Genomic DNA, 13,541 nt, shown 5'->3' on the forward strand with positions numbered 1-13,541 from the left:
CCAGAATTTTTTTCATATGGTTCTAGGAGTAGTAACTATTCCTGGAACCAGCTAAAGAGCAGATTAACTGACGTGACATGGCTCCTACCTGTTGACGCTTCTAAGTCAAGGTTGCCGTGTCCCAGGTTGAACACAGTGATATAACCACTGCACCTTGTAGTAAGTAGGACTCTAGAGGCGTTCAGCGTGCCATCTCAACGGGCGCTATCCCCTGGGCTGTGAGGATTTTGCTGAAGAGCTTAGAAGTGCCAGAATCAGACGTACATTTCACCTGGAGCATCTCGCCCGCAGTACTGGCACGTAGGAATGTGCTTAGAATGCCAGGCACATCCTCTGGCATTCTTAACTTCCCCAAGTCACCATCACATATTATTCCTCATGAAATTCTCCCTCTTGGGCCCGTATATTTACACCCTGTTTGTTCAGCCCACGCCACCGCAGCCAAGTTATGTTTCAAAAAATCTGCTAGCCCTCTAATAAGTTGTGTTTCTTTTATTTGACCAAAAAACATCTAAACGTCAGAGGGTGTGTGTCTGTGTGTATACCCACTATAATACAATAATGTAATATATATTGTATAGTATATATACAGGGTCAGGCAAACGTAGGTTTACCCTGTGATACACTATATAACATATATTGATTTCCCATAGCGTTCTCTTCTTAGAATCCTTTCTAAATTCAGCTCAAACTTTTTTACACAGGATCACCACCCTCCCCCACATATTTTAAGAGCTTAAGTGCTTAAATTTTAAAATTATGATCTGCTATTTAATTTAACTGAATACTTTACATTATTTTTACTATAGTTGTTCTTCTTGGGCCTACAAAGAGTTTTCTGAAACACATAGAGAGAAAAACAGAGATTTTCATCCTCTGTTACACACATTTTGCTGCTTCTGATTTTAGTGCTTCCTTTGTAAAGTGATCATTATTCAAATATATATTTAAATACCTCTGCAGTCTAGGAGCAAGCCCACTCCTGCAAGGCTTTTAACTGTGGTTTTTAAAAATTTAAATCAAAAGCATTTTATTTAAATATATACATTTGTAATATATTACTTAAATATCTGTAAGTCTTTTAGATTCTTAGGGTAGGATTTTTGTTTTACTTTTATTGATTTTTATGGATGCTTTGGTACAATTTCATAGTAATTCTTAATTTAAGCATACCTCAGTGAATTGTGTTATTAGCCATAAAGCCACTCCAATGGTGCTCCACCATTGTAACTGACAGTGAAATTAACAACAAAAAGTACATTTGAGGTGCTAGCAAGTTGCTTTCAAAGGAAAGCACACTAGGTTTCTGAGAGACCAAGGGTAACAGTCCTTCGGCCACTTGCTTTCTCGTCTGTCCCCACGCACTCCCATGCTGGAGGTGGTGTCCAGAAGCAGTGGCCCCTGAGCAAGTAGGCCTTCCCAAGGCCAACATGGAGACAGCCCGTAAATCAATTTCAACTAAGGAGCAATATTTAGGAAAGAAACTCCAAATGACTGTTAGCATGGCTTCAGTCTCTAAAAGGAAGCTCCCGTAAACATAGGGTTCAAACCTGTTCTAGACCCTTAGTTCTGCCTCAAGTCACTGTGGACTAAGTCATGATTATAAGAAACACCCTCCAAAAATTCAGCCTTCTCTGTCCACCTTTTCACGTGTCCTTGCACTCTTAGTCGGTACTGTTTTGTTACTGAAATCAGGTTCTTCCACTGGTAGGCCTTTGGGTGGTTCCTGCAGCCGCCCAGCTGCGGACTGTAGTGAGTACACACGCCCCTGACTAGAGGGGTGCATTGGAAAGAGGGCTCTGTACTATCAAACGCAGCCCAAAGTAGGTTAAAAACCTGCAGCCTTCTGGAGTCAGCTGACTCATCAGATAATTAAAGTGAAAACGGGGGCTAGGTGAGTGAGGTCACCCCTGCAAGCTGGTCCCATTGCACCCCTCTTTCGCCGTGCTCCGTGTATCTGCTGGCTGGCCATCTTGCCTACTGTTCTTGCCTAGGAGAAATTGCTCGTTCGTGTTTTCCATGACAAACCTAAACAGCAGTCTCTGAGCCTTGCGTTAGGTGATGTGGAATAATGTTTGTCAACCCGAACAATGAGAATTTATGAAGGAGCTGTGCTTTTGTTTCTGCGTGGCCAACTTATGAATTTTGTCTACCTCATTTTCATATTAAAGTTTGCAGCTCCTGTAGGTAGAAGGAGGAAATGTTTGACATCAGCTATTTTATCACTTCACTGAATCTCTCTCTAGCAAAATAATAAAGATTGTAAACATCTCTACCATATTTTCTGAATACAGCTTTAAGCAGCCAAGCATGGTATTATCTGAATATTTTGAGCAGTACAGATTTCAATGTGTTTATATAATAAAGTATAATTTATTTTTCCACGTTATTTAATTTTATATACAATTGTTTAAATCGGTGTTTATCAGTAGGCTGTAAAGTCAAATAGGCGATGTGAACTAGAAAGGCATTGTGTGTTTCTTTTGGTTTTAAAGGATACAGTTTAATTTTGTACTAGTATATCCCCTGCAACCTGTTCCATTCCTCTCCAACTCTGTGTAGCCAAATGACAAGCTTTATGTAATTGGACAGTTTAAAGCGTATACTCCAAAGGCATACATTAAAAAATATTTTTGAATTGGAAATGATGCTTAGTGATATAAACAAAAATATCTGGGGCTTAACATTTGTTTTCTTTTCCTTTTACTAATACCACAGTAAGATTCACTGAGTCTGAACGATGAAATAGGAATGCTCCATTTAGTGAATTTATAGAGAATGATAAAGCACAGCCAGAAGACAGCGTGTGATTAGAACAAATGGTTCTGCACATGTAAGAGGAGCTCGGTATAGGAAAAAGCTCCCCGAAAGTCATCAGACCTTATTCTTGTGTTCAGATAACTGTAAAATACTTCCACATTTGTCAGTTATTTGTTCGCCTGCAATACATTTCAGAAATCATTTCTTATTAAAGAAAAATAAACGAAACACTGTAACAATATGCTTAGAAGTTTTAAGAGAAAAATCATAAATCATACAGATGAGCCCAGACACCTACTGGTGCCACATTCCCTACTGAGCCTCCAGTTTTCATTGTAATTTGTTATGGTGATTGAGGGTGAAAGGATCAAAATAAGGGAGTTCCTATATGAGTTTGACATTTTTATAAGGTGCTGACTAGGAGAATATAATAACTTTATAACTTTATAAGGTGAAACTAATAATTCTTGAAAGCATCTGATCATAGCTGACATTTATTGAGTATTAACTGTGTACCAAGCCACGTTAAGCAAGAACACATCACATTTAACCCAGGTTACCCTGTGAGGGAGGTGTTTTTAATGATCTATGTGATTATCTACTTTAGTGATGAGACTTCAGTGTCAGTATACTCACTGTATTAGTCCTGCTTATTTTGATTGAAACAAACACCCCATGTTCATAATGAGATTTTTAAACTCCTGTTCATATTTGATAAAGGATATGCCTAACATTCAAACTCCATCTCACCTCAACCTTCCTGAGCTAGTGTTGACTGTCCCTGTCACTCCAATGACAGGAAATCCCCGTTTAGTCCTGTTATCAGCCAGCTCTCATAACCAGCAGTTATGAACACTTCAAACACCGGTTATGTTTAGGGGGTGGCAAAACACATTTCTCTTACGTTTTCAAGAAATCATGTTAGCCAGATTAGGAGGAGGATGCAAAGATTAGACCGAGAGGAACAGCACATTAAATGCATATGCATTGTTTATAAATATGAGATTTTTTTTTACTAACAAAGACACATCTTAAACATACTGCTTAGTAGCTTTTTAAAAAAAATAAGAAACATATTATCTGGATTACCAATATGAAGTATAAAAAATGAGATAGTTTTTGATATAACACCACAACATGTGAAATTACTAAGTTTACCTGAATTTAGTGTAGATTAAGTCTCTAAACCACTCATTTAAAAATGTCTTCAAAACAAGCCCAGTACTGGCTGCATCTAGTTCATTGGAGATAAAACTTAGCTGACTTTTTTCCTAGTTTTTAGTGATTGTTTGCTGTCTCAGACTCTGTTCCTGCCTCTGACAGCTGATATTTCATGAGAGCTTGACAGGTTTCCACTTTTACAGTTTTAAAAAGTCCAAAGGCGGGGGCGGGGCCGGGGCAGCAGGGGTGGAGGGCTCCTAGGCCTGAGGAGAAGTGGGCCTCTGCTGACTCACACCAGAGGCGCCCTCTGGAATGGAGAGGATTGGGAACTGGAATGTGGAGTGGGAGGCGAGGTTGAGTCCAAGTCTAATTGGCTGGTGGGGAATCCTGACCAGTAAAGGCAGTCCGGGAAGATTTATTTTATGAGGAGGAAGTAAAAGTTCTGGGTAATTCCTTAAAAAAAATAGAAGTCATTCATTTTTCAGCACTGTTCTAGGTGCTGAGATGCAGCATGAACAAGGCAGAGCTATTCATTCCAGTGGAGAGAGAAAATCTGGTATTAAAGGAATAAAATTACACATGTAATTAAAGAACTGACCCTTTTTTTCCTGGAAGCCTCACTAAACCATAGAAATAAAAAAATTCATATTGCTATTAGGATATATATATATATATATATATATATATATATATATGTGTGTGTGTGTGTGTGTGTGTGTGTGTGTATCACACACACATATATACACACAGGGTGGGCAAAAGAAGGTTAATTATAATAACAAATAAATAATAATACAAGAATAAACTTTCATACTTTCATGTACTCACAACTGTAAATCTACTTTTGCCCATCCCTGAGGGGGGGGGGGGTTAATAAAGATATAGATATATAGAGATAGAGATATTTTGCTGCTAATGAACTTTGTTTAATAAATACAAATTATTGATCCTATCTTTCCTTTTAAATATATACTTGCCCAATCATTTTCCAGGTTAAATGCTCCCTGGCTAATGGCATGAAACCTTTAAAAACCTCCCAGCAGGGAATATGCTTCTATTCGCTTTTACACTAGAACCCAGAAGTGAGTTGAGTGGCTTGGAAGCCAGGATAACTGGAGGGCCTGGCTCCCTGCCGCTCCCTGCTGGGGTTCCCAGCCCCCAACACGTGTGGGGAGCTGTGGCCAAGAGCAAACCCCGCTCTGTTACTCAGTGGGTACCAATGTCTGGAAAGTGTGCATTGCCACCTACCGCCTTTGCTTCTTGTTGTTGCTTCCTCTAAACTGGGATCATTTCCATGGATGGTTTTAATGACCACAACTTCCCTTTCCAGAAATTTATAAAATAGAACCGGGGCGGCCTAGGAGAGAGTGCACAGGAAGATGTATGGACGATAATCAGTACATACTCCCTACAAAGCCATCATTCTTAGCCAGATCTGCACCCCCTTTCTCCTCAGGAAGAGGCTATGCCTTGGCCAGCACAGCCCAGCAACGCTCTGCAGTGAGGGAAATGTCTGGCTTTGCTCCCCAACATCAAGCCGCTAGCCACATGTGGCTAACATTGAGCACTTGAAATGTGGCCAAGTTCAACTAGGAAGTGCATTTTGAATTTTATTTCATTGTAATTCCTCTAAGTTCAAGCAGCCACCTGTGGCTGGTGACTACCATACTGGACGGGGCAACCTAGGCAACAGTGCCTCTTCAGCAATTCATAACAAACCGGCAAAGAAGCCAATAAACTTATAAAAACAAGTGGCGAGAAAAGCCCTGTCTCAGCAGAGAGGGGGCCCTATTAAGATGCCTGTCCCCGCAGTGCGTGGCATCCTCTTGCCCTGCTGTTCTGTGCCTTTGTTCTGGAACACTTCCGTGGGTGTTCCCTGACAGCTGGGCGCTAGAAAAAGCAGAGGACAATAAAAAAGAAAGACTATCAGAACCAGCTGTCTTGGGAGTAGTTACTCCCAGGCCTCGATGTCAAAGCAGCTGTTAAAACAGATGTTCCTCTTATGCAGCTCAGAGTTCAAGTTCATCCTGGCAGTAAGTTCAGTTAAGGAGAAGAATGTTTATGTGTGCAGTGGGCTGGAAGGGCAGGGCTTGATTGATGCTCGTCAGGAGAAGGCCACAGTGGAGAACACAGGTAGCTACCTGGTGGAAGCCTGAAGCCCAAGAGGCCCCTCCTTTGAAGGAGAGTTTCCGGAAGGCAGCTTTGCACAGGTGCTGAGCCCAGTAGGTGGAGGCTGAGCCATCAGCTTTGCAGGGCTGTGTTTCAAAGACACTTCCAAAGGAGCACAGTCGAGGAAGAGTTGCCTCCATCACTGTCACTGTCATCACTTAACTTCCCAAGATTTGGCATCCACAGTGTTAAGAAAACCCTTGGGTTCACTCCCATTAATGCTCCATACTGATGTCCCCCAGAAATTAAAATTTATGCAACAACATTGGCTGCAGATTGGCTAATGATGTCTTCAATTCCCTTTTCCAGTGGCCAGATACAATTTGGTTTTTTCCTTTAGACTCTAAAGCAATGCCCTGAATTAAACTATAAACCATTCAGATGGGGTTGGTTTTTTGTGTTTTGTTTTGTTTTTTAACGCTCTCATGAATTTATTATTCTTACTCTTAGGTGGTCTGTGCACTAAAATGGGAAATTATTCAAAAGTTCTCCCTGAGCCCACAGTCCTCTGAGCTATCTCAGAAAGGGGATGAAATGGGTAGCTTCATCCACAAAGAGCTGCTTTTCCCTCCTTTAATTTTGCACAATGTATGTCTCTCCATCATCATAGGAGGACTTTTGTGTTTTTTTAATTGCTCCAATCACATTTTGAAGCATTTACTTTTCGCTAGGAATTATGTAGAGCAGTTCACACACATAATCTAACTTAACCCTCTCTATCTGGTGGAGTTAGCACCATCAGAGAAATTAGCCAGTTGGTTTCCAGTCACACTGCTGGGAAGTGGCTGATGCAGAATTTGAGCCAGAGCCTTCCTGACTTTCAAAGCTCTGGTTTTACTAAGCTATAGTCTCCTCCTATTACTGTTTAGTGGTGAGGTGGTGAAATGCAACTTCTGTGGAAAGAATGTCTACTACCTAAGATTTTCTGTCCTCTCAGTTTGTAGCTACTTAAAGCATTCTGGGATTATTGAGCCTTTTATGAATTTTGCTCAGAGGTATAAGGGGATGAATATGAGATCATTGTTTCTCTTAAAATTAAAACAAGCCGTAAAGAGCAAAATTTGGGCCTGCTAGGAGATTCCGAGGAAGGGGAAAAAGCATCCAGTATTAAGCACACATTAGTTGATGTTTCTGACATTGTAACATGTAAAGAGAACTTCAGTAACGGGAGGTTATAAATCGAAGTGTTTTCTTCACTCAGAGATGTACAGATACTGGGGATGATAGATTAGGTTTTGTTAAAGCCAGTTAGGGGGGTCTGCAGATGTTTGTGGAGATGAGGGTTGTTGTAGAACGTGTATGCTGTCATGTACAAGTGAACTCTGAAAAATAATGAAATTAAAATGTATTAAAAAGTTATCTCACATTAATAACTATGGTTGAAATAAAGCAGATGAACTGCAGTGAGATATCGCCACACTATTTCTTGAGCAGAAGCTAAGCTACAGGAGTTGAACTCTTCCTTTGCTGAGTCTTGCTCATCCCAGTTGGTCGGACAGGCGGCCCCTGGGAGCTCTGTCCTGCAGGCTTCCTGGCTCCACCTTCATTCCCCACTTCGGCTGTCCCCCTCAGTCTGCGTGCCCGTGAATGATCAGGCAATGTTGTGGTGGGGAGCTGTGTAAGATAAAGGGAGGGAAAATATAATGGAAAAAAGGGTGGGTTTGATTTATTTTTCTTAGCTAGACGGAAGAAGAAATGTGCGCATAGCCACCATGTTTCAAGTGAAAAACCTGTTTCTCAAATCATTTATTTAATTCCCCCAAACTTTAATTTCCTTTGGGCCAAAGAGGCCCCGTGTTCACACCTGCTGCCTTACTCAATGCGGGCATACCAGAGGCAATAGAGACATGAATGAATGAGCCCAGCTACTCTGGAACTGGACTCCTTATTGCACTGGCCTAGAAATGTGGAAATAAAGGACTAACTTGTAGAAAGGAATCACTTAAAAATATATAGTATTGGGTGGTGGTGGTGTGTCAATAGTGATTTTCTGACTTGGGGATTTGTATGGTATTTCTGTAGGAGAGTGTCCTTGATTTGGGGAAATAAATGTTTTGGAGATGACAAGACGTTATGTTTGCAAATTGCTCTCAAATTGTCCAGGGCAAGACAAAATAATATTGGCATATATGTGTATATATAGAGTGTCCCAAAAATGTATACACACACTTTGAATAATTATAAAGGCAGTGTTTATTAAAATATATTTCATTTTCAAAATTGAGCTATCAGCTGTTATTAAACTGTACATACATTTTGGGGGGACTATATATATATATGAAGGAAGGAGTAAGTGTGAAATGTTGGAAGTTAGGGAATCTGAATAAGGGTTTAAAGTTCTGTGTGATGCTCTTACAATTTCTCTTTAAGTTTGAAATTTTTCAAAATAGGTTATTTTTTAATTTTTCTTAAACATAAATATGTTGAGAGTGTGTATTTTACTTCACAAGGAAGTGAAGGGTAGGTCTGGATTTATTGCAGGACTTGAACATTTTTGACACATTTTACGAAGCTGTTTTTCATCTCAGATTTGTGCTGTAACATCAATAAAAGTGGGTACTGCAGCCAGAGCTCGGCATAAACAGAACCCTTCCTGGTTTTTTATTGGCCTTTTTCCCGTGGCTTTCTCTTCCCCTGTCTCCATCTCCCTCCCGCCCTCCCTCCCTCTACCATCTCCCACCCAAGCAGCTAAAATGAAAGGCCTCTGGGAATGCTGCATTTCCTCCTCCCCTTTTCCCAGGGAAATGCCCTTTTATTGCAAGTCTTGTCAGTAAACACTTGGACATATACAGACTCCTTTATTTTCTATCTGCTGCTCTATCGGCTGCTCCCGGTCACAGCCCAGATTCCTTTGAAAAAGAAAACGTGTACTGTTGGTTTTCCTTGCACTTAATAAAAGCCCTCTTGCACCCAGTTCACCTATTCCCACTTTGCAGTTGGCCCTTTCTTAGTCAAATCTTTCTTTCTCCTTGGTTGTCTCTTAATCAGACTCAAAGTGCCCAGGATCCCTTTAGCAACAGCTGGTCATGGACACAATGCTTGTTCATGGCAGTGGGGATCTCCGTTGCTGTGCGTGGGAATTGATTTCACGTTGTACATGTCCTGTTCTTTATAGATCAGGGCTTCCCTACCCTTTTAGCCTAAGATCTTGACCTTGTTGGATTGATGTTCAGCAGGCCCTTTACCACTCCATCCAAAAGAAGCTGTGTGCCCTGCCCCCATCGGGTCAATTAAAATCAGTTCCATTTTGAGAGCTTGTTGAAGGACTTTCTCAAAACCTGGGGAGAATTCAATGGTACTCAGTTGGGAGTGATTTTGACCCCGACCCCACCACGATTGAACACTGGGCAGTGTCTGGAGATGTCGTTCGTTGTCATGAATGGGCTGGGGCTGCTGCTGGCCTCTAGTAAAGAGAAGCCAGGGCTGTCGCTAAGCATTTTACAGTGCAGAGCACAGCCCCCAACAAAGATGAATTCTCGCACCCAAAGTGCTGAAATGGTGCCGAGGGCGAGAAACCCTGCAGAGACATCTGGTGAAGAGAATGAGGACTCCTAGTCAAAAGTCAGAGTTGAAGGCACAGTCGCAGGCCCTGTGGAATGACACTGAGAATTAGCTATCAGAAAGCAATTCTCTCTGGAGAGTTAAACTTTCCATAAAATATGTGGGATCCCAGGAAGCTATCAAGGTCAGTCAAAAGATGAGCTAAAAATTCAAGGTCTCCAAGTTGTTTCACCAGACTGAATCTGCAAACCAGCAAGCAGTGTGACGTGTTCCTTCCTTGGGGGAGGAGGAGATTTGTAAAGCTTACAAATGTGCCCATGGCGACCCATAGGCCCTCTGCGTGGCCACTTCGGCAGGAGTGACCAACTTTGGAGAGAAAGGCATAAATGAGAATGGGCATCTCTGAGAAAGCCAGGGTTGGCAATAAAATAAAATAAAATCATCTTTTTTAAAAATAAAGGAAAGAAAACCTGGGTTACTCCAACGTGTTCATACATTTGGATCGGTCTGATGGTGCTGACAGCTCATACGTACATGTTCCTTTTAATTTTACGTTTCAAACAACAGTACCTCCCTCATCCACAATAGAATCTGCATGGATGTCATGGTCCAGCTCTATCTAGGAATTGGTGTCAGAGTTGAATGTTTAGGTTTCTTGGGGGGGGGGTGCTCTTTTAAAAGTAGGATTAGTCCTAGTTCGCATTTTATCTAGGGAATAGCAGACTACCTCTCTGATTGGGAACTAAGACAGTGAATGGTCCAGAAAGTGTTCCATGGGTTGTAAATAGGTATGAAGCAGGGTTTCCCTATCTCAGTACTGCTGATATTTGGGACCAGATAATTCTGTTGGGGCTGCTCTGTGCACTGTGGCATGTTTAGCAGCACCCGTGGCCTCTACCCACTGGGTGTCAATAGCATATCCTCTTCGTTGTGACAACCAGTAGTGTCCTCAGACATTGCCAAGTGCCCCCTAGGCGGTACTGCCACCCCCACCCGCAGTTGTGTGGATTTCTTACAGAACTTCCCTTCCATGTCCTCCTGGTAGAATCTGCAGCATTTCCCCAACATGTTCGATGACAGTCCCTACATTGCAGAGATCATCGAGTTTCCCACCATTATTTTAACCCATCGCGGAAGCCGTAGGCAGGTGCCCAGCTTTCCCAGATGTGTGCCACTAATAGGCTCTTCAGGCCATGACCTTCTGGGGAGGAAAGTTTCTGAAGTTCTGCCACCACAGGACACCCCGTTCCCCTTTCCCAACGGCCCCTGTTCTCGCAGACAGTGAATGATGTGCACTCAACTCCACCCCCCACGCCACAGACACACATGCAGACTCAGAATAGCAGCTCAGCTCTGACATTGTGCGTCAGGGAACATTTCAGGTGATGCATCTCCTGGCCTTAGAAGGACAATCTCTCAACTCTTCTTCAAAAAGGTCACTGACAGTGGCCACACCCCTGGTAGTGACTCCAAGGCACGGAGACGGAGAAGACACCTACCAGTAGAGGGAAGGCAAGCCAGATGGACCCAAGACACTGCCGTCGACCTCAGAAGTTTTACGATAGGACCTAGCCCTGAGGAAATACTGGGTTTCCCCCACAAGGGGAAGACTTTATTTGACAGGAGACCACAGAAATTTTTATTAAAAGAAGACATGCACATTGGTGCCCAATGTAGAAGTCTTGGTTTTCTATCCACAAGTGGGGGCCACCTTCCAGAGTTAACTAGAGCCTTAAATTAACAATGGACTATGTAAAAAGCCTTTTCAATTAGAAATTGAGTTTTGACTTTTACCTAATTATAAACTTACCAGTGATTCTAGGCTCTAAATTGGGCACAAATGTTCAAGAAATAAAAAAAATGAGAAGACACAGCCACTCCTGAAAAGCTCACTTCCCTGAATGAATGAGTCTCTCCACATCCCAGTCACCAAAGGATGACCAGTCTTACATGTCTTGATGTGGCACAAAACAGTGCCACACCTGCAGTTGGCCAAATAGATTTGACCGGAAGTGTAGAAGTAATACCAAAGGTCCCGTTTGCTGAGCCCCTGCTGTGAGCCAAGCCCTGGGATGGCCCTTTGTAGGCATAATTGCTGAGCCTCATGTAATCCTTGCAAAATGGACCTTGTTATGTAGGCAGGAAAACTGAACTGCGGGGAGGCTAAGCAAGTTTCCCAGCATCTTATAATCAGTAAATCTGGGATCCAGACATGACTGTCCCCCAAGCCCCAAAGCTTTGCCACTTTCAAAACCTCTAGAAATACTGACTTTGAAATGTGACACATAAAAGAAACAATCTCTTGCCCAGAACCCGTCTAGTGCTCCTCTGCATTTTAAAAGCCATAGGGCTTAGTCCTTCGCATCTGAACATGCCCCAGGGTTTTCAGCCAGGTTCCTGGTTTTGTTTATTTTACTTATCAAAAGTGGGAGGTAGCTGAATATTTGCATTTTTGAATAAACCATTTTAACACTGCACTTGGTATTGAGTGATCTTTAAAGGAGCTCAGAAGCTGGGCTTGGTCACCTGGCGTTCCCAGACCAGAGCTCTGAAAAGGGTGGGCTCCCCCGGGCACAGTGACAGCCCCCAGCATGGTGTGGGTGGCACAGCTAGGGAGGGGTCTGCTGGAATAAAACTAGATCTTTCTGGACATGGCCTGCCCCTGATATTTGGGTAACAGTGACCCGCTAATAGAGAGGCTTGTGGTGGTCAGTTTGTGGAGTGTACAGGCAGGTGGTCATGATTCATGTCGGTCAAACTTACTCTACATCACACAGTCTCAGGACCCGCGCTGCTTGTGTAGTCCTGGATATTCTGCACACTTAGGGCCTTTTTCTACATGAGAACAGTGTGAGCCTTCAGGTTTTGCTTTCAGTATCTCAGTTAGAATGCAAATAGATCTACCTGGCCTAGATGGGACCCGTTCTCGTCCATTACGTTTCTTGTAGGTTACTTTAAATCTGTACACCTACATTTTTCCATCTGGCAAAGGTATTGTTCTAAGGTGACATTTTGGGGGAGGAGAAACATGTGACACCCATGGTGTGGGGGTGTCAGTCCTGGCTCTCCAGGGCAGTGTGGCATCCTGAGTCCTCGCTGCTACCACTGCCCTCTGTTATCACATATCACGTTCTCAGATAACCTCCCTCTGAGATGTCCCGGTGCAGCATTTGGTGCTGTAACTGTACATTAAATATTAAACCACAAGAGTACTTAGCCAGTTTCGGACTCAACAGACACAGGAGATAGGAGAGAGCAGGAGTTATGTATTTGGCCTGTACAGTGGGCTAGGCATTGTGCAGAATGTTTACTTAATCCTTAAGAATGCTTGTGATGTAAGTGGTTCCAGATTCCAGTAGAGACTCTTCATTCACTGTTTCTTGCATTCATCTGTGTATCCCATAAGTGTGGGCGTGTGTTCCATAAACCAGGCACTGCTTTAGCCTCGGGGGATGTAGCAATGAGCAAAACACACAAAAGTTATTGAACTCACCGAGCGTACATTCTAGTGGGGCTGAGGAGATAACCTATAAATAACAAACAAAGTAAGAAAAAGCAACAATATTTTGTGAGAGTGATTGCTGACATAGGTAAAACTAAATTAGAGAAGAGGGATAGAATAAATAGCAAGGAAGCATTGTAATTTGAAGGAGTTCAGGCAAGTCTTCATTAAAAAGGTGACATTTGAGCAGAGATTTGGGAAAATACGAAAGCAAGCCACGTGGATATCCAGGAAAAGAGTATTCCAGGGCAGGACCCGAGGCAGGAGCACAGGAGGCACATCTCGGTGATAGCAAGGAGGCCTGTGTGGGTGGGAGGTGGATTGGGTGGGTTATGAAATTAGCGAGGAAACTGATGGAGAGGAACATGGGGTGGGATCTTTGGATGGGAGGAGTAAGGATCAGGGCTGCTGTGTTTTTTACTGCAGGGTCGCACGAAGAAGACAAAAA

The 13,541-nt window shown here is 42.6% G+C and overlaps 1 protein-coding gene across 1 annotated transcript in view; it reads left to right on the forward strand.

The window, feature by feature from the left end:
- The window catches only part of ADAMTS9 (ADAM metallopeptidase with thrombospondin type 1 motif 9), a 162,070-nt gene that overhangs the window by 93,820 nt on the left and 54,709 nt on the right, over positions 1-13,541 (forward strand).

The sequence above is a fragment of the Myotis lucifugus genome, unplaced genomic scaffold (genome assembly GCF_000147115.1).
Source record: "Myotis lucifugus unplaced genomic scaffold, Myoluc2.0 scaffold_55, whole genome shotgun sequence".
Taxonomy (NCBI): domain Eukaryota; kingdom Metazoa; phylum Chordata; class Mammalia; order Chiroptera; family Vespertilionidae; genus Myotis; species Myotis lucifugus.